General features: G+C 43.3%; 1 protein-coding gene across 1 annotated transcript in view; it reads right to left on the bottom strand.

Moving 5' to 3' along the window:
* LOC126183512 (uncharacterized) overlaps nucleotides 1-25,255 on the bottom strand; it is a 253,553-nt gene extending 228,298 nt beyond the window's left edge. Inside the window, exon 1 of the mRNA XM_049925563.1 lies at nucleotides 25,150-25,255. The gene's annotated coding sequence lies outside the window, so the exon portion shown is untranslated. The remainder of the gene's footprint in view (nucleotides 1-25,149) is intronic.
* Nucleotides 25,256-25,515: the final 260 nt, after the last annotated feature.

The raw sequence follows: 25,515 nt of genomic DNA, 5'->3' as shown, positions 1-25,515 counted from the left end.
ATCCACCTTTCGCAGCAATGCAGGCTGCTATTCTCCCATGGAGACGATCGTAGAGATGCTGGATGTAGTCCCCAGGAGCAACAGTGTCCCTAGTTTGCTGGGAAGTGGCGGTGCGGTCCCCTACGGCACTGCGTAGGATCCTACGGTCTTGGCGTGCATCCGTGCGTCGCTGCGGTCCGGTCCCAGGTCGACGGGCACGTGCACCTTCCGCCGACCACTGGCGACAACATCGATGTACTGTGGAGACCTCACGCCCCACGTGTTGAGCAATTCGGCGGTACGTCCACCCGGCCTCCCGCATGCCCACTATACGCCCTCGCTCAAAGTCCGTCAACTGCACATACGGTTCACGTCCACGCTGTCGCGGCATGCTACCAGTGTTAAAGACTGCGATGGAGCTCCGTATGCCACGGCAAACTGGCTGACACTGACGGCAGCGGTGCACAAATGCTGCGCAGCTAGCGCCATTCGACGGCCAACACCGCGGTTCCTGGTGTGTCCGCTGTGCCGTGCGTGTGATCATTGCTTGTACAGCCCTCTCGCAGTGTCCGGAGCAAGTATGGTGGGTCTGACACACTGGTGTCAATGTGTTCTTTTTTCCATTTCCAGGAGTGTATTATAACGAACTGGACTTCAAGCTGTCATAGGGCAGAGAGTGGGGTTCCACTTCCGGGTTAAGTTGTTTCAGAAAGCAGTAAATGTCTGGGTCCATGTATACCAGAAAAAAAAGAGGTGCTGCAGTAAATTGAAAGTTCCAAAATGCAATGTCCATATACTAAGCGTGCCATAATCAAAGTCCAGAAGGGACATCCTAAAGTTAAAGTCCTGAGAGGATGAGCAAAAGCTTAAGTTCCGAAGGGATGCACTAAACTTTAAGTGCAGTGCTGATGTAAAACAAAAACAAATATTACAAACTCCAATTGCTGGTCACAGCTTCAGAGGCCACACATCTTCAGTGTAGAGGCTACGAATGGCATAGGTCCGTAGTTGACAGTTCCACGAGGCGAAGGTCAACGTGGACAGTGTCGCCGTCATAGTGGGCGAACCAGAGAGTGCAATCGCCACCTGGCCCAGAAAACTCACTGAGAGCGAACTGGTCAAACGAAGCTCGGGCGCTGGTATTAATACTGCCCAGGTACCAGGATACTGCACGTACTACTGTCGGTCAAGTTGCCCACATAGGAGGAGAGATCCAAGGCATCAGCGGCCTCTAGTGGAACCTGTGTTGCTGCCTGGTGACCGGGCAGAGCATGCCCATTCCTTGTCTGTCGTCTGAAGAACTGTCCCCTGCAAGGCCTTGAACCCGCATAACCTGTCTGTATTGTTGGTTGTTGGCTGAGTAGGCACAAGGTCTCTACCGTATGAGTGAGCACCAACAATTTGCCCACGTCCGAAGTCACTTAGCTCCCACGTAACGCACTCACAACGACACAGAACAGTGTTCTGACCACTACTAAAATTTGCAATATAATCAGCACACCGCATAGGTGCAGTTCGTGGTCAAATAAAATAGCACAACCTGCAGGCTCATCTAGCATCTGCATATACACTACTGGCCATTAAAATTGCTACACCACGAAGATGACGTGCTACAGATGCGAAAATTAACCGACAGGAAGAAGATGCTGTGATATGCAAATGATTAGCTCTTCAGAGCATTCACACAAGGTTGGCACCGGTGGCGACACCTACAACGTGCTGACATGAGGAAAGTTTCCAACAGATTTCTTATATACAAACAGCAGTTGACCGGCGTTGCCTGCTGAAACGTTGTTGTGATGCCTCGTGTAAGGAGGAAAAATGCGTACCATCACGTTTCCGACTTTGATTAAGGTCGGATTGTAGCCTATCGCGATTGCGGTTTATCGTATCGCGACATTGCTGCTCGCGTTGGTCGACATCCAATGACTGTTAGCAGAATATGGAATCGGTGGGTTCAGGATGGTAATACGGAACGCCGTGCTGGATCCCAACGGCCTCGTATCACTAGCAGTCGAGATGACAGGCATCTTATCCGCATGTCTGTAACGGATCGTGCAGCCACGTCTCGATCCCTGACTCAACAGATGGGGACGTTTGCAAGACAACAACCATCTGCACGAACAGTTCGACAACGTTTGCAGCAGCATGGACTATCAGCTCGGAGACCATGGCTGCGGTTACCCTTGACGCTGCATAACAGACAGGAGCGCCTGCGATGATGTACTCAGCGACGAACCTGGGTGCACGAATAGCAAAACGTCTTTTTTCGGATTATAGCATCATGATGGTCGCATCCGTGTTTGGCGACATCGTGGTGAACGCACATTGGAAGCGTGTATTAGTCATCGCCATACTGGCGTATCACCCGGCGTGATGGTATGGGGTGCCATTGGTTTCACGTCTCGGTCAAATCTTGTTCGTATTGTCGGCATTTTGATCAGTGGACGTTACATTTCATATGTGTTACGACCCGTGGCTCTACCCTTCATTTGATCCCTGCGAAACCCTACATTTCAGCAGGATAATGCACGACCGCATGTTGCGGGTCCTGTACGGGCCTTTCTGGATACAGAAAATGTTCGACTGCTACCCTGGGCAGCACATTCTCCAGATCTCTCACCAACTGAAAACGTCTGGTCAATGGTGGCCGAGCAACTGGCTCGTCAGAATACGCCAGTCACTACTCTTGATGAACTGTGGTATCGTGTTGAAGCTGCATAGGCAGCTGTACGTGTACATGCCATCCAAGCTCTGTTTGACTCAATGCCCAGGCGTATCAAGACCGTTATTAAGGCCAGAGGTGGTTGTTCTGGGTACTGATTTCTCAGGATCTATGCACCCAAATTGCGTGAAAATGTAATCACATGTCAGTTCTAGTATAATATATTTGTCCAATGAATACCCGTTTATCATATGCATTTCTTCTTGGTGTAGCAGTTTTAATGGCCATTAGTGTATGTTCAAGAATGCATTTCTTGCGGTGTTTCCATATTTTTGCCCAACCTCTGTATGTGACCCCCACGATGCAGCCAGCATCGACACAGCTTGGCTTCTAGGTGTCGCCTGGGAACTGACCTAAAACTGTGTTGCAGAATGTAATAGCACAGAATTTCAAAAGTTAGATTGTGAAGAAGCTCGCGGAGGGAAATATCTCAGAAACACATCAAAAGGCTTTGACTCGTTGTTTTGTCATCAAGCCTAATTGGAGCTGCAAGAATCACACAAATATCGAATTTTTTGCAGCAGTTCAGTTGTATTAATTTATTAACCATTATTTTTATCATCATCAACAAAGTATCATAAAATTTATGTTATTAATGACAAATAAAACAAGAGCTTTAGAGAGAGGGCTCCCATAGTCTGTTAAATTCTCGTGGGACTTACGATTAATGACACAGACTAATTCAAAATCACTTTGTGATCACGAGGCAAAAAATGTGCTCTTATACAACGTCTCCTTAACATCGCACAGAAAGGTTTACACTGTTCCGCAAGTTCAGTATTCAGCGGATTCCAAAACAATGCACCGACTCAAGAGAAAAGATCCACTTCAAATTGCCAAATTTAAGTTGAAATGCTTCCATGACGAACAATCATTCTCACTCTGTACAGAAGATCCTAGTAGTTATTTAGAACCTTTCGCTGTATTATATTACTAGTGAGTAAACCATGTCGCAAATCTTCTCATCTTTTGTTACTCAGTATGTCGTTAATATTGTATGTAATGACTCAGTCTATGACCGAGTAGTTATGGTTGGGATGGTCCTACGAAACCTGAAAAACAGGACAAATAAATAAGATTAATAGTTCGGAAAGGTAACGCGTATAAAAGGGAAATGACAACTTTATTACAGTTCCTGCTATACCCGTTCGCATTCACATACAGCAACTTCTTTTGTTTTGTTTTGTACTGTCCTCGTTTTATCAAGATATATAATACATCCCAAATCCTTTTACCACGTGGCTATCCCTCGTGTACCGCTGGTACAGACGTTGTATTTCGGCAGGGTCATATATACAATCTAGCTCCAGAGCGAAATCAATACTTGTGTCTTAATTCCTTGCCATTCCATTTAGTTCGACAAAACCCGTTCCCAAGTGATTGGAGACGTCGCGTGCGAAACGAGCTAGCGTGATGCGCGATAGGAATACAAGGCAACATGTGGATATATGTTTCACGTGATATTGCTCTTGTAGACGTTAACACTAATTTAATTCTTCAGGCTGAAGGAAAACAACTTCTCATCCAGTAACACACTTGTAAAACCTTTATTTACAGTGACTGGTTTCGGTAAAACTGAGTTACCATCATCTGTCTGTGCATATGAGGTGCATTCAAGTTCTAAGGCCTCCAATTTTTTTTTTCTCCGGACTGGAAAGAGAAACATGCGCATTGTTTTAAAATGAGGCCGCGTTCATTGTCAATACGTCCCAGAGATGGCAGCATCGTACGGCAGATGGAATTTTACCGCCAGCGGCGAGAATGAGAACTGTTTTAAATACTTAAAATGGCGACGTTTTCCTTACTTGAACAGCGTGCAATCATTCGTTTTCTGAATTTGCGTGGTGTGAAACCATTTGAAATTCATCGACAGTTGAAGGAGACATGTGATGATGGTGTTATGGATGTGTCGAAAGTGCGTTCGCGACAGTCTAATGAAGGCAGAACATCGTGTGACAACAAACCGAAACAACCTCGGGCTCGCACAAGCCGGTCTGACGACATGATCGAGAAAGTGGAGAGAATTGTTTTGGGGGATCGCCGAATGACTGTTGAACAGATCGCCTCCAGAGTTGGCATTTCTGTTGGTTCTGTGCACACAATCCTGCATGACGACCTGAAAATGCGAAAAGTGTCATCCAGGTGGGTGCCACGAATGCTGACGGACGACCACATGGCTGCTCGTGTGGCATGTTGCCAAGCAATGTTGACGCGCAACGACAGCATGAATGGGACTTTCTTTTCGTCGGTTGTGACAATGGATGAGACGTGGATGCCATTTTTCAATCCAGAAACAAAGCGCCAGTCAGCTCAATGGAAGCACACAGATTCACCGCCACCAAAAAAATTTCGGGTAACCGCCAATGCTGAAAAAATGATGGTGTCCATGTTCTGGGACACCGAGGGCGTAATCCTTACCCATTGCGTTCCAAAGGGCACTACGGTAACAGGTGCATCCTACGAAAATGTTTTGAAGAACAAATTCCTTCCTGCACTGCAACAAAAACGTCCGGGAAGGGCTGCGCGTGTGCTGTTTCACCAAGACAACGCACCCGCACATCGAGCTAACGTTACGCAACAGTTTCTTCGTGATAACAACTTTGAAGTGATTCCTCATGCTCCCTACTCACCTGACCTGTCTCCGAGAGACTTTTGGCTTTTTCCAACAATGAAAGACACTCTCCGTGGCCGCACATTCACCACCCATGCTGCTATTGCCTCAGCGATTTTCCAGTGGTCAAAACAGACTCCTAAAGAAGCCTTCGCCGCTGCCATGGAATCATGGCGTCAGCGTTGTGAAAAATGTGTACGTCTGCAGAGCGATTACGTCGAGAAGTAACGCCAGTTTCATCGATTTCGGGTGAGTAGTTAATTAGAAAAAAAATCGGAGGCCTTAGAACTTGAATGCACCTCGTAGTGTACCATAAGTGTAAAATATTAAATTATGAAAACTGCATACAATTTCATAAATATGACATATAGAGTGAATTATTATTAAATATACCACAGTAAAGGTTAATGAAAGTACCCAGTTAGAGTCATAAATGTACTCCGTATCTTAATTAGGTGGATAGTTGATGTAAGATACATTCGCATGTCAAAGTTAAAACTAGTATTTACAATATGTTGCACCAAGTGTGTGAAGTGCATCCGTACTATATTACAAGTCACTTAGTACATCACTGGTACTAGAACGCCGCTCAACTGATACGAGTCGAAATTACTAGAGAACATGTCGACATTTAGTGCCGCTAGACGTCGTTTGTATATTCAGGTCACCGTCAATTGCAAATATAAATACGTAATCTTAATTAAATGTGGTAACTGATACCTGTTATAAAATTATATAAATGCACGTTTGACCATCAGCTGCTTTTATTTTAAACCCAAATTTCGACCGGTTTCAGTCATGGATCATCTTCACAGTTAAGAGTTAAAATGGTTTAAGCCACAAAATTGCATCTATCATTACTTAAATAATGTGTAGAGCATGTCATGAATATCAATATATAACACAGGACTTTTAGAAGCAATCATGCTAATACCAAGTACTGCTCTGTGTACACTTGGTATTAGTATGGTTGCTTCTGAAAGTCCTGTGTTACATACTGATATTCATGACATGCTCTACACATTATTTAAGTAATGGTAAATGTAATAATGCGGCTTAAACCATTTTAACCCTTATCCGTGAAGATGGTCTATGACTTAAATCGGTCGATATTTGGGTTTAAAATAAAAGCAGCTGATGGTCAAACACGCATTTTATACATTACTTGATGCTGTTGATAGTCACCTTCCAAAAATGTCTAAAAGTTATGAAATTGTTTGTGACAGGCAAACACTAAAATATTTTCTGGAAACAGATGGAGTATGCGTAACCATAAGTACGTAAAACAATAAGTCGAAAAAGACAACATTTAGTTACAAACTGCAGCTTATGTCGTATTTCAAAATCCTATTTTATGTACAACATCAGAGACAGGACAAAATAATCGCATAGTAACCTTTATTGATGGTTCAAATGGCTCTAAGCACAATGGGACTTACCATCTGAGGTCATCAGTCCCCTAGACTTAGAACTACTTAAACCTAACTTACCTAAAGACATCACACAAATCCATGCCCGAGGCAGGATTCGAACCTGCGGCCGTAGCAGCAGCGCGGTTCCGGACTGAAGCGCCTAGAACCGCTCGGCTACAACGGCCGGCCTAACCTTTATTGAGAATATGCTTGCACAACAAAAACCTAGTAGACGACGTGATCGCACAGTATAGAGCCCCATACGTATCTCACTATGTAAATGACGAAGGGGCTATATTTCTCTAAATAAATTCAACACCAGTGTCTTCGATGTATACTTATAGCGATGAACGCATTACAGGAGAACATCTGCGCAAAAAAGTTTTTACATCTACAACATGAATCGTGGCCCGACGTCTATGTAAGATTTTGGATTCTCAATCACTTTTACAATGGGATATATTAAAATCTCGCACCGAAGATGATGATATGGCAGTGGTAACAAAGAAAATTCACTGAACGCTAGAAGTGTTATGTAAAACAGGCATATAGTCAAAAGTATGACGTTGAATTACGCGATATAAGGGCCGTGGATATAAGCAAAGACAAAATATACAATGCAGGTACATAAAGGTCACAGCAGAATGATTAGTCCATGCATAATCCAGCTTAAGACAGGCGAAACAAGGTGACGTTCAGCTCTAAGTTAACGTGAAATGTAAATTACACTCCGCGATCCATAGATCGTGATCAACGTATGGTGACACATGAATACCAAAACAGCCGCTAAGTAGGCTATAGCATTAAATTACACATTTTTAGTGCTTATTCCATGCGTAATCCAGCTTAAGACAGGTGAAGTATAAGTTACGACATTTGTTCTTTTTTTTTTCTTTATTGTGATTTTTATCACCTTACACAAGGCGGGCTGTCAGCAGCTGAGTACGCCGCTCTTCAGCCTTGAGGTTACAATAAGTAATACATAGAGGGGGCACAGAGAATACAAACAAAACGGCGGTCAAAACAATGTAGACACTAAAAAACAAAAAACACGGAGCCGTTCACGCTGGACGAGAAAACATCACATACACTAGTTAACACGGTGCACAAAACATGGATGACGGCGACGGTACACGTGAACGTTACGACATTTTATTAAAATGACCTTTATATTTGCGATTGATGATGACGTTAATACACAAGCGATCTCTGGCGGCACTAAATGTCAACATGTTCTCTTGTAACTTTCGCCTCCTGTCAGGCCAGCGGCGTTCTTGTATCAGTGATGTACTCAGTGACTTGTAATACAGGACGGATGCACTTGGCACGTGGTGAGACATATTGTAAACACTTGCTTTAACTTTGATATGCCGATGCATCTTACATCCACTATCCACTTAAGTAAGATACGGAGTACATTTACAGCTGTAACAGGGTACTCGCGTTAACCTTTACCGAAGTATGTTTAATAATAACTCACTCTATGTATTATAGTTACAACATAGTATGCTATTTTACAGAATTTAATATTTTGCACTTTATATACACTATCCACAGATAAGATGATGGTAACTCTGTTTTACCGAAACCAGTCATCGTGAATAAAAGTTTTACAAATGCGATATTTGCTGAGAAGTTGTCTTCCTTCAAGTTGAATATTTACATATCGCCCCTTTCTACTCAGTATGAGCAAGTTAATTTAATTCTTTATCTTCTTTTACGTATATTTTTGGAATACAATATTTCAGACAATATTGTACTCCAAAATATAAAAATAAACTTTTACACACAAACAACATTTTAATAGAAATTACAATCCTCATGGGTGTCTTCATGTGTGATTTATTCGAAGGAATGTAATAACACGACACCTAAACGTAGATATTGTCAACAAAAAACGTGATTACAAGAAGAATTGTTCCCCTTGAACGAATCTCAATGAGGAGAAAATACCTGCAACTCTATACATTAATAGACCTGCATGACATGGTAGTTTCGAAAGCATTGTGGTAGACGCAATCCCATTTTTATGTGCATTCCCACGTCGTTTCGTTTCGTACTTAGTGTTTCATGTAAACTTTGCACTTTCTTTTAGGCGGTCGATCGATATGTATTGAGAAATGGGCCCAATATTGCGCTCACAGTCTTGGAGTCTGAGAGACGTTTCACCTAGTGATGGTTTTCCAAGCTTTTCCTAGTCCGGCAGTTGCACACTTTTTAAGATTACCTCTGCTACACTTATTCGGTAATCAACATATGTTTCCCTTCTGACCGTATATTGCTTTCTGGATAATGTACATATTGAACCGAACCATATCGTTCATCAGTCCCCTAGAACTTAGAACTACTTAAACCTAACTAACCTAAGGATATCACACACATCCATGCCCGAGGCAGGATTCGAACCTGCGACCGTAGCGGTCGCGCGGTTCCAGACTGTAGCGCCGAGAACCGCTCGGCCACTCTGGCCGGCTCAGCCACGCCCATGAAAGATCTGTCAGTAGCTGAAGGGTCTCCGAGCGCTTGCTCGCTTTGACAGTACGCCACAAACGAAGAAACTGTAACACATTGTATAGTGACCTCCCAGTAATGAGTAAGCAAGTCAAAAGAAAGCCAAAAGTTACGACTGTCAGTCCGTGGTCTGAGTCCGGTTCCTATAGGAGGAGAACAACACATTTCACTGCTTGCCGCCTTTCGCGTCCATAGCACTAATTTCCGCTTCACCGCATTCGCATTGATTCGGAGCTCTTGCATTAACATGCGCAGCTCAAATTTCTATGGGGAATCACACTATATGACGATAGCCCAAGGGGAGATTCATGTGGCTTTAGAGCCATCCTCATCAGGCCACATGCATATTAAGTTCGAAGCTGAAAGGAGAATTAGACAGACCGTTTCCTATAGGATCCCCAGGAGAACGGACTGGGAGGCGTATAGGAGGGACCTCGACTCAAGCCCATCGGATAAGGAATCCAGTAGAGTTTGAGAAGGTAGCAGAGGCTACCTCTGCCATCATGATCTGATACCATGATACCATGACAACTGCTCAATCACCAAGAAGTGCACGAATAGGAATGTATCTTGGAACAACAACTTGGAATCACAGAGGAAACAGGTACGAAGACTGCTTAACCTTGTGAGAAGGAAAGGACAATGGGCAGAACATTGGGAGGCCCTTGTCAAATACAATCTTGCAATTAAGAAAGCAAAGCAGGCGTCCTGGAAGGTATTCTGTGAGGAAGTAGAAGGTACGTCTGCTCAGGCCAGACTTCACAAAATCCTCACTAGGATACGAAGTAATCCAGGAGGAACTTTAACGAAAGAGGATGGAGAGTATACAAGGACAGCACATGAAACGCTGAAACTACTCCTCAAGACTCATTTTCCTCAATGTACTCTGACAGACAACATAGACCCAGACGAGATACCTGTGAGATATTGGTTTTCAGGTATTTGAAGGGAGAACTGGGAATCTGCCAGAGAATGTGTTGACCGTAGTAAAATCCAATGGGCGGTGGGAACACTTCAACCGTCAAAGTCACCTGCCCAGTTGGAGTTTTTCCAGAGTTTCTGCAACAAGCAGGAGTGAACTTATTCCTATGCAGGTTATTTATGGTTAGCCTAGCAGCAGGAATCATTCCTAATGTCTGGAGGGCAGTGAAGGTTATCTTCATTCCAAAGCCAGGGAGAATTAATCATACCAAGGCCAAGGATATGAGACCAATCAGTCTGTCCTCCTTTCTTCTTAAAACGTTAGAAAAACTGGTCAACGTGCATGTTGGGGAGAGCAGGTCAACTAGAGTTCCTCTACACATAAATCAACATGTGCATACCAACCAGGAAAATCGCGTGACACTGCACTCCACCAACTTTTTGGGAAGGTGGAGAAAACACTACACTTTCAGGAATTAGCCCTCTGCATCTTCTTGGACATCGAAGGGGGTTTTAGCAACACGACCTTTGAATCCATGGTTAAGGCAGCATAGGTGCATGGCTTGGAGACCACCATTTGACGGTGGATTAGAGCCATGCTTAGTGGTAGAAAGGTAGAAGCCACCATGATGCAAGAAAAAATGGTAGTCAACACGACCAGTTGCTGTCCACAATACGGGGTCCTGCCCCCTCTACTGTGGAACCTTTTGATGAATGAACTCATTGTAAAATTAAACTCTAGACAGTATTTTTGCCAGGGATACGCAGACGATCTTGTCATAGTAATACTTGGCAAATTCTCAAGTACAGTCAGAGCTATGGCACAAGGAGCACTGAACATTGTGCAGAATTGCTACAGGAAGCAGGATCTAAGGGTCAGTTCTAAGAAGACTGTTGTAGTACCATTTACGACGAAGTAGATCCAACACACATACTGGAATCTGAAGCTTCACGATGGAACTCTACCAGTGAAGGGGGCAGTGAAACATCTAGGGGTAATCCTGGATGAGAAAATATAGTGGACCCCTCACATAAGGAGCACCTGTTCCAAGGCGAAAGGTACTCTAATGAGTACCAGGAGAACTAGTGGTAAAAACTGGGGCTTAAGCCCCAAGAGTATGTACCAGATATATACCACTGTAGTAAGACCTGTGATCACTTATGGAGGTATAGTGTGGTGGAAAAAGGTAGAACAGCAGATAGCTCCTAAGGAGCTTGCGAATTTGGAGAGATTGGCCTGCTTAGCCATTAAAGGCGGAATTAGCAGCACACCCGCTGCTGGAATGGAAGCCATGCTGAACATGTCCCCATTACACCTGTGGGTAAAGATGAAGGCAGCAGCTGGAGCACACAGGTTAGAGACCGACAAAAACTGGAACTCACTGGGGCATTCAGGATCTCACACTAAAATATTGAGTGAGGTAGACACAGGTATGGTTGGGGAAATGCTGACCAACTATATAATAACTCCCAGCTGCTTCAGCAAGCCTTTCAATGTAGTAATTGGAAGAAGAGAGCTGTGGGAGAACACATTTCGACACCGTTCACTGACGGTTCGAAAAGAGACCAAGGTGTTTGGACCAGTGTACACAGAGTGCAGTCAAGGCTGGAGGGTGCAATCTCTCTAGGAAAGATGGCCACTGTGTTTCAAGCAGAAATATCTGCTGTCAGGGTGTGCATGGAGGAGAATTTGCGGAGGTGCTACAGAAGTCGTAGCATTTTCATTTATTCAGACAGCCAAGCAGCCCTGAAAGCACTGGCAGCCTGTGCAACAAGATCAAAGATCGTGGCAGACTGCCACGAAGTCCTTGTAGAGCTCAGGGAGGGCAATGGGGTAAAGATGAAGGCAGCAGCTTCTGAATTTTAAACACTTCCGCTGGCCACCTGACTCCCCAGACATGAACTATATTGAGCATATCTTGGATGACTTGCAACGTGTTGCTCAGGGCATGTAGTTGTGCACGTCGGTTCTGCTACCTTTCTTAGAGAAGGATGAGAACATTTCATATGCCCCCGAAACGTTGCTAACTTTCAGCAAGTTCCCCTTTTTCCATTACGCTAGCAACCAATGTCTGCATCTTTTTAGTGGTGTAAAAATTAAGCTGAGGCAATATATCTCGATTCCCCTTTTTGATGAAAAACAGGTTGAAAACATTGTTGGTGTTTCAGTTTTCCTTTGGTTGTTATGCGATTCTGTTTCCGTCAGCAGGTGCCATATGTAGTAGTTTTCTTCGTCCATAACAGCCAAAAAACACAATGAAATCTTTTTTAACTTCTGTGGAAATTTGAGGTGGAATGCGTAAAGGTCTACAAAACTTGAGAAAGTCAGGAAGAAACAGAATTCCCACTGACATTAAAGCAGACAAGCATTGTTCCCGCATGCGGCCACTAATCGCAAATGAATTTTTTTGTGTGTTTTCGACAAGAGAAAATGTCACAGTTCCACAGAAACGGAGAACCAAAGGAGAAATAAATTAAATTCATCGCTACAATGACCCAACCTTGAGTCATTCCATGTCAAACCCCCTAATTTCGCAACACTTTCCTGCTCGACCATCAAAGATTTCGACGACATTTAAGCTGAACATTTTTAAAGTTTAACGTTCGTCGAGGTAGTAGAGGGCCAGATATAGTCCCTTTTTTGACTTCATGCGCGACTTTGCGTAGAGCGAGAGTGAATTTCTAGCGACTTTGAGCTGTTATAGCTCGGGCAATATTTTGTTGAAAGAAATGAAATTTGGCCATCTTGTACAACGGTATGCGTTCACTTAATAATTATAATGAAAAGAATTTTAGGTGCCATATTCAGCCAGAAAATTTTAGACAAAATTGCCCGAAAAAATTTCAGAGTTTGGCTTCTTACACTATGTGATCAAAAGTATCCGGACGCCCCTAAAAACATACGTTTTTCATATTAGGTGTATTGTGCTGCCACCTACTGCCAGGTACTCCCTATTAGCGACCTCAGTAGTCGTTAAATATCGTGAGAGAGTTGAATGGGGAGCTCCGCGGAACTCGCAGACTTCGAAGGTGGTCAGGTGACTGGATGTCACTTGTGTCATAAATCTGTACGCGAGATTTCCACATCCTAAACATCCCTGGGTCCATTGTTTCCGATGTGATAGTTAAGTGGAAACGTGGACGGACACGTACAGGCCCACCTCTTCTGTTGACTGACAGAGACTGCCGACAGTTGAAGAGGTTCGTACAGCTACATCTACTGTACATCCATACTCCGCAAGCCACCTGACGGTGTGTGGCGGAGAGTACCTTGAGTACCTCTATCGGTTCTCCCTTGTATTCCAGTCTCGTATTGTTCGTGGAAAGAAAGATTGTCGGTATGCCTCCGTGTGGGCTCTAATCTCTCTGTTTTTATCCTCATGGTCTCTTTGCGAGATATACGTAGGAGGGAGCAATGTACTGCTTGACTCCTCGGTGAAGGTATGTTCTCGAAACTTCAACAAAAGCCCGTACCGAGCTACTGAGTGTTTCTCTTGCAGAGTCTTCCACTGGAGTTTATCTATTATCTCCGTAACGCTTTCGCGATCACTAAATGATCCTGTAACGAAGCGCGGTGCTCACCGTTGGATGCTCTTTATCTCTTCTATCAACCCTATCTGGTACGGATCCCACACTGGTGAGCAATATTCAAGCAGTGGGCGAACAAGTGTACTATAACCTACTTCCTTTGTTTTCGGATTGCATTTCCTTAGGATTCTTCCAATGAATCTCAGTCTGGCATCTGCTTTACCGACGATCAACTTTATACGATCATTCCATTTTAAATCACTCTTAATGCATACTCACAGATAATCTATGGAATTAACTGCTTCCAGTTGCTGACCTGCTATTTTGTAGCTAAATGATAAGGGATCTTTCTCTCTGTGTATTCGCAGCACATTACACTTGTCTACATTGAGATTCAATTGCCATTCCCTGCACCATGTGTCAATTCACTGCAGATCATCCTGCATTTCACTACAATTTTTCATTGTTCACAATATACCACAGCATCATCCGCAAAAAGCCTCAGTGAACTTCCGATGTCATCCACAAGGTCATTTATGTATATTGTGAATAGCAACGGTCCTAAGTCACTCCCCTGCGGCACACCTGAAATCACTCTTTCTTCGGAAGACTTCTCTCCATTGAGAATGACATGCTGCGTTCTGTTATCTAAGAACTCTTCAATCCAATCACACAATTGGTCTGATAGTCCATATGCTCTTACTTTGTTCATTAAACGACTGTGCGGAACTGTATCGAACGCCATGGGGAAGTCAAGAAACACGGCATCTATCTGGGAACCCGTGTCTATGGCCCTCTGAGTCTCGCGGACGAATAGCGCGAGCTGGGTTTCACACGATCGTCTTTTTAGACGATTCCTACAGAGTAGATTTCTAGTCTCCAGAAAAGTCATTATACTCGAACATAATACGTGTTCCAAATTCTACAACTGATCGACGTTAGAGATATAGGTCTATAGTTCTGCACATCTGTTCGATGTTCCTTCTTGAAAACGGGGATGAACTGTGCCCTTTTCCAATCCTTTGGAACGCTACGCTCTTCTAGAGATCTATGGTACACCGCTGCAAGAAGGGGGGCAAGTTCCTTCGCGTACTCTGCGTAAAATCTAGCTGGTATCCCATCAGATCCATCGATCCTTCCTCTTTTGAGCGATTTTAATTGTTTCTCTGTCCCTCTGTCTTCGATATCTACCATTTTGTCATCTGTGCGACAATCTAGGGAAGGAACTACAGTGCAGTCTTCCTCTGTGAAACAGCTTTGGAAAAAGACATGTAGTATTTCAGCCTTTAGTCTGTCATCCTCTGTTTCAGTACCATTTTGGTCACAGAGTGTCTGGACATTTTGTTTTGATCCACCTACCGCTTTGACATATGACCAAAATTTCTTAGGATTTTCTGCCAAGACAGTACATAGAACTTTACTTTCTAATTCATTGAACGCCTCTCGCATAGCCCTCCTCACACTACATTTCGCTTCGCATAATTTTTGTTTGTCTGCAAGGCTTCGGCTATGTTTATGCTTGCTGTGAAGTTCCCTTTGCTTCCGCAGCAGTTTTCTAACTCGTTTGTTGTACCGCAGTGGCTCTTTTCCATCTCTCACGATCTTGCTTGGCACATACTCATCTAATGCATATTGTACGATGGTTTTGAACTTTGTCCACTGATCCTCAACACTATCTATACTTGAGACAAAACTTTTGTGTTGAGCCGTCAAGTACTCTGAAATTTGCTTTTTGTCACTTTTGCTAAACAGAAAAATCTTCCTACCTTTTTTTAATATTTCTATTTACGGCTGAAATCATCGCTGCAGTAACCGCTTTATGATCGCTGATTCCCTGTTCAGCGTTAACTGTTTCAAATAGTTCGGGTCTGTTTGTCACCAGAAGGTCTCATATGTTATCGCCACGAGTCGGTTCTCTGTTTAACTGCTCAATGTAGTTTTCAGATAAAGCACTTTAAAAAATTTCACTGGATTCTTTGTCCCTGCCACCCGTTATAAACGTTTGAGTCTCCCAGTCTGTATCCGGCAAATTAAAATCTCCACCCAGAACTATAACATGGTGGGGAAATCTACTCAAAATATTTTCCAAATTTTCCTTCAGGTGCTCTGCCACAACAGCTGCTGAGCCAGGGGGCCTATAGAGACATCCAATTACCGTGTTTGAGCCTGCTTTAACCGTGACCTTCACCCAAATTATTTCACATTTCGGATCTCCGTCAATTTCCTTCGATACTATTGCACTTTTTATCGCTATAAACTCGCCTCCCCCTTCACTGTCCAGCCTGTCTCTGCGGTATACATTCCAATCTGAGTTTAGAATTTCATTACTGTTTACATCTGGTTTCAGCCAACTTTCTGTCCGTAGTACTATGTGGGCATTGTGACTGTTTATTAATGAGAGCAGTTCTGGGACCTTTCAATAGACGCTCCTGCAGTTTACTATTACCACATTAATATTGTTAATCCCTGTTGCATTTTGCCTACTACTACCTTGTCGCGTCTCAGGAGGCGTCTTGTCGGGCCTAGGGAGGGAATTCTCTAACCTAAACAACCCACATGTGCATCCACACGTACTCCGCTACCCTTGTAGCCGTTTCCTGCGTGTAGTGCACGCCTGACCTACTCAGGGGGACCCTACATTTATCCACCCGATAGGGGAGGTCGAGAAATTTGCACCCCAGATCTCCGCAGAATCGTCTGAGCCTCTGGTTTAAGCCTTCCACTCGGCTCCAAACCAGAGGACCGCGATCGGTTCTGGGAACGACACTACAAATAGTTAGCTCAGATTCCACCTCGCGAGCAACGCTTTCCGCCTTCACCAACTCCGCCAACCGCCTGTATGAACTGAGGATGACCTCTGAACCCAGACAGCAGGTGTCATTGGTGCCGACATGAGTAACAATTTGCAGTCGGATGCACCCAGTGCTCCCTATCACCGCCGGCAGGGCCTCCTCCACTTCTCGGATGTGACCCCCCGGCAAGCAGACAGAGTGAACACTGGCCTTCTTCCCCGACTTTCCGCTATTTCCCTAAGGGGCTCCATCACCCGCCTAACGCTGGAGCTCCCCCCGTGTGCCTGCTCGAACCTTGCTGAAGGAGCGGCCCCGTGTCCACTCACAGGCAGAGCGGCGATGCCACACGGCCAGCCTCCACATTGACCCTCCACCTCATGCGCCGCGAACGCCGCTGAACCCGCCACTCCACTTGGGGAGAGGGTGGCCCAACCGCGCCCGGTGCCCGCGAAGATGTTTCGACAGCAGGGACCGTGGGTGAAGCATGTAACACCTGGAGTGTACCATGCGATGCACCAGACTCCCCACTACCGCTACACTCCGAGGCAGCAGCCTGAAGACGGCTGACAGCGGCCATCAACACGTTCAGCTGTTCGCGAACAGTGGCCAGCTCATCCTGCGTCCGTACACAGCAGTCACGCATCCTATCCATCCTAAGAAATCAATTTACTGTGGAGAGTTAATCAACTTTTAACTAGGCTGCTAATTCACTAAAGGCGACTGATAGCTGACTAAATTGTGGTTACTAGACAATTCTTGTTGGAAACAATGAAAATAAGCACTACCTGTCTCTGGACTGTATTTAAAACAAACATTAGCACGAAGGCACCACACCTGATTAAAGGGACTCACTCTGATTGTATTCAAAACAAACACGAAATCTATGGAACACTATTACTAGTACTCGAAAATTAAAGCTTCCTAAAAGCAAAAACACACGGAAGAAGAAGTGACAAGTAAGAAAAATACTGTTAATACTTAAATTAACGTATCTCGCTGCACAGCAGATGTGAAGCAGACGGCAGTTACGACGTGTAATAGGCAGACATCTATCGAGACCATCATACAGGAATTCCAAACTTCATCAGGATCCACTGCAAGTACCATGACAGCTATGCGGAAGGTGAGAAAACTTGGATTTCATGGTCTAGCGGTTACTCATAACCCACACATCACGCAGGTAAATGCCAAACGACGCCTCGCTTGGTGTAAGGAGCGTAAACACAGGACGATTGAACAGTGGAAAAACGTTGTGTGGAGTGACGAATCACAGTACACAATGTGGCGATCCGATGGCAAGGTGTGGGTATGGTGAATGCCCGGAGAACGTCATCTGCCACCGTGTGTTGTGTCAACAGTAAAATGCAGAGGCGGTGGTGTTATGATGTGGTCGTGTTTTTCATGGAGGAGGCTTGTACCCCTTGTTGTTTTGCGTGGCACTATCACAGCACAGGCCTACATTGGTGTTTTAAGCACCTTCTTGCTTCCCACTGTTGAAGTACAATTTGGGGATGGTGATTGCATCTTTCTACACTATCAAACACCTGTTCGTAGTGTACAGCCTGTTTCGGAATGGTTACACGACAATAACATCCCTGTAATGGACTGGCCTGCACAGAGTCCTGACCTGCATCCTATAGAACACCTTTGGGATGTTTTGGAACGCAGACTTCGTGCCAGACCTCACCGACCAACATCGATACCTCTCCTCAGTACAGCACTCCGTGAAGAATGAGCTTCCATTTCCCAAGATATCTTCCTGCACCTGATTGAACGAATGCCTGCGAGAGTGGAAGCTGTCATCAAGGCTAAGGGTGGGCCAACACCATACTGAATTCCAGCATTACCGATGGAGGGCGCCACGAAATTGTTCTCATTTTCAGCCAGATGTCCGGATACTTTTGGTCACATAGTATATATTTCAGGGACCAAAGGTATGACGAACGTGGAATTTGGAATGTAGTAACTTAACGACACAAGCTTTTCATATGTAAAGTTTCATTTATTTGTTTTCCAATACTAAATAAATTAAGTGTAAAGTTAAAGATTTTGTAAAAAGGTAAAAAATGCGGTACTTTTGACTTGATTTTGTTGAATACTATGTTCTATAAAATTTTTCAAACTGGTCTCATTAGAAAGACCATGCTTTTAAGCGCCTACAAAAGTATATTTGATTATACAACGCAGGCTAACAATGCTAGATAATTTGAATCAAACTTCCATGCGAAAATCGCGACATGAAATAAATGTAAACTTTGGATTCTTATATCTTGTAGCATAAACGCACGTTGAACATGTAACTTAACACGCAATAGCTTGGTGGCCCTAGGATGTGGAATATAATATTTCAGCCACCTACCATTTTCCAACGATCTGCAAATTCGTCGAAAAGATGACAATTTTTGTGGAAAGGTGAAAATGGTGTATATTCGGCACTTCTTTTACAAACCGTGTTTTAAGCTACCCTAGAACAGCAGCTAAAATTTTCAACATGGTCTAACAGTGCTGTATAAATTCAGGCAAACTAGCCGGAAAAATCGCCCTACAAATAAAGATTTAATTTTTGGTTTCATGTATCTCGTTGATTAAAGGCCTGATAGACATTAAGCTTTGGATACAACGACATAGCAACATAATGTTTTCCAGTATAAGATATCGTTATGCACTGCTGTCTAAAACTTGATTTTCGTAAAAAATGCATAAATAGATCACACTCAGTTTTCTTTTAAAAAATCTGTTTTCCATAGTTGATTCCAGACTAACCAAAGGTGGAAAAAGCATATTTTCTAGCATTCAGAAAATCACGTTCGATTTTCCAATGTGCGCTAACAATACCTGAAAATGACGGAAAATTTGAGGAAAAGTACCAGGGCAACAGGCTACATCCCCGTAGCAATCTGTTGTCCGTGTTTCGTTGCATGTGGTTTCTATTTTTAAATTGACAAGTAATATCTCATTATACTGCGTTGATACATGGAGAAGTTGTCACAAGCGCTCCAAGAACATGGGCCGGTAACTCCATCGCCACAGCCGTGCAATACCAGCCACGGGTGGGTTTCTTCATTCAGTTTCCCAGGCCTCTACTTTGCTTTCTGAATTTAGGATCTAATGCTATTGCTGTGATACCTGTCTGCTTACCTAGCCACTTGATAAGTACCTTGTCTCCAATTCTCATATCTATAGAAGTATCTCTTATACGCTGCAAGCAAAAAGTAATATAAATTTTGATTTTAACCCTATCAACATTGTAGTTTACATTTTTCTAAATATTTGAGACACTTTCTCCAGTTCATTTTCTGGAAATTGATGCTGTTAGCCAGATGACGATATTGAAGGAACAGAGAGCGTGGAAAAGAGGCATTGTTCTGGTACCCAACAAGCATAATGTCTTTCGAGCCCATAAAATGGATGAGCCGGGCCTTGGGGATGCACAAATTTTATCAGCACATCTCTTTGTTCCGTTGATGTGTCAATAATATTGCAATGTTCGGAAACTTAAAATCAAAATTGATGTTTATCAAGTTACCTTCCATTAGGAATGTGGAATGCACTCAAGGACCGTGATATGACCTTCAAAATGATGGATCACAGCAGTCAGTCATTCTTTCCTTCGAGGTTTTATTGAAACAAATCTAGGTTTCGGCTAGTGCCTAGCCATTACCAGTGCACTATTTCAGAGTTTCAATACATGTTCTAGTACGTCAGTCTACTGTTGTTCGGGCTTTTGTCACATTTCATTGACTAACCGAAATCTAGATTTGTTGTAATAAAGCCTGAAAGGAAAGGACGACTGATTGCTGTGCTCCACCTTTTTGAAAAGTGATGTTATTTTTTGTTTGCCACCTGATTTGAGAATTGGAGATAAGTTATTTATGATATGGTTTGGTAAGCAGAAAGATACCACAACAATGGCTTTAGAGCCTAAATTAAGAAAGCGAAGTAGAGGCCTGGGAAATTGAAGGAAGCAACCGACCCGTGGCTGGTATTGCACGGTTATCGGGCGTGACTCCTGTGGCGATGGAGTTACCGGTCCATGTTCTTGGAGCGGTAGAGACAACGTCTCCATGGATCAACGCAGTATAATGAGATATTACTTGTCAGTTTAAAAATAGAAACCCTGGAACTTTCTCTCAAATTTTCCGTCATTTTCAGGTATTGTTAGCGCACACTGGGGAATCGAACGTGATTTTCTGAATGCTTGAAAATATGCTCTTTCCATCTTTGGTTAGTTTGGAATCAATTATGGAAAATAGATTTTCTAAAAGCAAACTGGATGTGATCTTCTTCTTCTTCGTGGATGGATCACTTAGGACCACTCGTAATCAACATTTCTTGGCCTTCCTTTTCGCCCAGTATTCCTTCATACGGAACGAATGGGCTAGTTTTCGTTGCGCAGACAACATATGGCGGTTAGTTTCTACGAAAATCAAGTTTGAACTGATTTTGCAGAAATTTAGAAAGCAGCACATAACTGTATTTTATACTAGAAAACAATATGTTGCTATGTTGTTGTACTCAAAGTTTCATGTCTATCATGCCTTTAATCAACGAGATATATGAAACCAAAAACGAAAAATTTATTTGTAGGACTATTTTTCCGGTGACTTTGCCTGAATTTATGTAACTTTGTTAACCCATGTTGAAAAGTTTAGCTGCTGTTCTAGGGGAACTTAAAACACGTTGTTTCGAATAAGAGTTTTTGAAGCTTCGATAACAAACGGTTTGTAAAAGAAGTGCCGAATATACACATTTTCACCCCTTCACAAAATCGTCATCTTTTCGACGAATATGCATAATGTTGGAAAATAGTAGATGAATGAAATTTTATATTCCACTCTTTGTGCTACCAAGCTATTGCGTAATAAGTTTCATGTTCAGTGTGCGTTTACTCTACAAGATACAACAATCAAAATTTACAATTTTTTTATGTCGTGATTTTCGCATGGAAGTTTGATTCAAATTATCTAGCACTATCAGGTCGCGTTGGATAACCAAATATACTTATTTACCCGGTTAAAACCATGGTCTTTCTAATGAGCCCAGTTTGAAAAATTTTACAGAACATAGTTTTCAACAAAATCAGGTCGAAAATAACTTTTTACAAAATCTTCAACTTTGCACTTAATTTTTCAGTCTTGGAAAACAAACAAATGAAACTTTACGTATGAGAAGCTTGTGTCAGCCAGCCGGTGTGGCCGAGGGTTCTAGGCGCTTCAGTCCGGAACCGCGCGACTGCTACGGTCGCAGGTTCGAATCCTGTCTCGGGTATGGATGTATGTGATGTCCTTAGGTTAGTTAGGTTTAAGTAGTTCTAAGTTCTAAGGGACTGATGACCTCAGATGTTAAGTCCCATAGTGCTCAGAGCCATTTGAGCCATTTGAAGCTTGTGTCGTTAGGTTACTACAAGCCAAGTTCCACGTTCGTCATACCTTTAGTCCCTCAAATATAAGAGTCAAACTTTGAAAATTTTTCGGGCTATTTTGTCTAAAAAATTTTTGGCTGAATATGGCTCCTGAAATTCTTTTCATTATAATTCTTCAGAGATTAGTTGGGTAATTTGGGAGCAGGGGACCAAACAGCGAGGTCATCAGTCCCATCGGATTAGCGAAGGATGAGGAGGGAAGTCGGCCGTGCCCTTTCAGAGGAACTATCCCGACATTTAGTGTTTTAGGGAAATGACGGAAAACCTAAGATGGCCGGACGCGGGTTTGAACCGTCGTCCTTTGTGCTAATCATTCCGTCATCTAGCTCGGTAAAATTCTTAAGAGAACGCATACCGTTGTACAAAATGGCCAAATTTCATAGCCCGACCTATAACAGCTCAAAGTCGCTAGAAATTCACGCTCGCTCTGCGCAGAGTCGCGCATGGAGTCAAAAAAGTGACAATATCTCGCCCGGTATTGCTTCGACGAACGTTAAACTTTACCAGTGTTCATCGCGGACATGTGCTAAAGTTCACATCAAATGTCGTCGAAATCCGTGATGGTTGAACAGGGAGGCTTAGGTGAGTTGACACGGAATGACTCTCTCATAATAATGCAAGGTATGTTTTTCCTGGAGACCACAGTTGTCACATTGCACACTTTTTTTCAGCTAACTAAAATTCACATTTCGGTCGTAGCTGTGTAATTATCGATAGGAATTTAATGTTACGGCAAGGCTACAATTCATCTGCCTGGGCTAATATGAGTGTTTATCCTCTTCCTTTTCCGTAGCAATTTAGGAAGAGAGATTACGGTTTAATATTCGGTCAACTGCGAGGTAATTAGAGGCTGACGTCAAGAATGGACTAAGGAAAAAAATCGGCGGGTCCTCCTCCAAAGAAGCCATGACGACACTCGACTTAATGGATTTAGAGAAAACAGGAAATACTTCTTCCATCTGAGTGGCTGGGCGGGGATTTAAACCATCGCCCTTCACGCAAGGGCGCCCATTCCAGCGCATAAGGGAAGGCCACGACCCCTCCCAGCTCTCAGAGAAAGGGAAAAATATAGTTAATCGGGTGTTTTTCTTCCGAGAAAATGATTTAAAAGACTGTATTACGCAGATTTTTAACAGGAACGTTTTAACGGGAACGTTTTATGGCTACTTACAAGTCGTCATTCGGTTTCCAAAATATTTAAAGTACTTCACTCCCTTCCCCTGCAAACTGTCTTATGTGCGCTCTTAACGAGTGAGCCAACTCTTTCGCACACTGGCTCTATCCGGAGTAGAAGTCCATGTCTGCGTATGAACTAGACGTTACGCCACGCAGATTGTTCAGAACGGCTTCCAGCAATATACAACTGCTGTAAACTGATACCGAATGTGCTGTGAGTATTTAAAAGCCGCTACATCAAATAGCCGGATGCACGCGAGTGCTTGTCGGAAGCTAACCAGAATTCAGAATCAATTACAGTCATCTTCGTTCTCTCTCTCTCTCTCTCTCTCTATCTCTCTCTCTCTGAAGGACGCGCGCGCTCACGCACACATATGCACGCACGCGCACATACACTTGTTTTATTATTATTATTATTATTATTATTATTATATTGTTACCTGATAAAGTGTAAACTACGAAGTCTCTTGTCAGATATTCCGTTAGCAGCTGTTGCCTACTGAGAGCCCACCCCTCAATCCCAACCAAAACGAGTCAAAATCGAGGGAATATTTCCTTTTCTATACATTGCATTGGATATTAAACGCGTCTGCCCCGAATTTAGCCGTTATCATGAAATCGAGTAATCATATCGTAAGCTTTTGTCTCGTAGATAATCTATAATAAACGTGTAAGGGCTCTGTTTGAAAAAAGAAATTTGAAAAAGAATCTACAGGCCACACATGGACAACAGCGCTACTTTTGAGCAAAGCACAAACTATAGCTACTCGAAATATCTACATTAGACATTATCTTCAGCCAAAAGTCTGAGCGCCTGCAACATACGGCACACAATGAAGAACGAATTAATTTCGAAGATCACTAAGTAATTATTGCTGCACTCTAGTGACATCGCACACAACCACCACGCGCAAGGACTGTCAGACTATTATTCTTTTTATTATTATTATTATTATTATTATTTTCCTCTTCAGGATCGGATCAATATTATCTCGGTGAAATGAGATCGCCATGAAGCTGTTGGCTCAGTAACACATTAATAGGTGCCTTCATAAATCTTACGACAAGGAAATGCTTCTCCGTTGACGCAGAATTCTTGTTACTGAAAGTATTTATTCATTTATTTATTACAGAATATACTACGACAGTACGCGGATTTGGTTTTCAGTAGTCCAACACGCTATAACTTGCTGTATGTTGTGTTGTGTGTGAGAGAGAGAGAGAGAGAGAGAGAGAGTGCGCTACCTGGGCACGCTCTTGCAAGTGGGCGTGGACCTGGAGCGCGTCTTCCCCTGCGCGCGCGCGTGTGTGTGTGTGTGTGTGTGTGTGTGTGTGTGTGAAGAAGCAGACAATGCTCAGGGTAATCGTAATCCAAACAAAACTATCATCCACTCAATTTTGATCCGAAACCGATCTTTGCTAAATAAAATAAAAAAAGTAGCGGACGTAAGCGGGTATCCTGCGGCGTAGTACAGTATACTAAATTGAAGGGCGAAACAGACTTAAAGTAGTCAGTATCACGGAAATCATTCAATTAAATTCGCTATCGGTAATGTACGGGCCAGTAGCTGTAACAGCTGATACAGACGCACTGCCTATAACAAGAAATGTGGCTTTATTAATTTTTTACGAGTCCGCAGATTGAGGAATGAGTACCATTTGGGATACTTACTCATATAGCAATTGAGGAAGTCCATTTAAAATTTTCTTCCTACAAATGCATTTGGCAGAAAGGAGCAATCGCGTTCACTTAGAATCAATGAATTTTCGTTGTCATTTACAAACTTCCTGTACTAAAGGCGAAAATGTCTAACAACACGTCATAAATTGAACAGTTATAAATAAATGGAATATTCGTAAGAGGAAGATGCAAAACGGTTCGCAAATCAGCAAACACCTGCGAATATGCCAGAATTGTGCTCAGCTAGCCGAACACCTGGCGGCGTATGTAGGCAGTCCACTGAATGGCTGTTATTGATTTCCACTTGCGTCCTCGCGTCTCCTTACAATATAAACGCACGAAAAACAGTAATGCAGAACAGAATCCACAGCAGTAGAATGGAGAAAAATACCTTCTCTTCGTCGGCGCTCCCCAGCGGTGCAAATACGCGAGTTGTGCTGCAGCGCGCAATAAAATCACACAGCGTCCACGGAGCGTGCCTGACGCCGCAGCGAGCGATTCGCCATCTTGCCGTCGGCGACGGCGTCGGCGCCGTCATCTGGCGGTGTAGTTCCAAAACTGTCCAACTCTTTTAACAGCTTTCGATAGTTTAGTATCATTATCAACAAGCGGGAACAACACACCCGCACCTCACTCAGACTTTTTTCTCGTATTATTGTTATCAATTTTATTATTTCTTCCCAATTAACGCATTCGTCCAGTGTGCGTGGGTGGGTGTGTAGTGCGCGCGCGCGCGCTTGCCTCGATTTTCAACGGA

The sequence above is a fragment of the Schistocerca cancellata genome, chromosome 4 (genome assembly GCF_023864275.1).
Source record: "Schistocerca cancellata isolate TAMUIC-IGC-003103 chromosome 4, iqSchCanc2.1, whole genome shotgun sequence".
NCBI classification, from domain to species: Eukaryota; Metazoa; Arthropoda; class Insecta; order Orthoptera; family Acrididae; genus Schistocerca; species Schistocerca cancellata.
The sequence above is the reverse complement of the archived record's forward strand: the minus strand, read 5'-3'. Positions and strand labels throughout refer to the sequence as shown.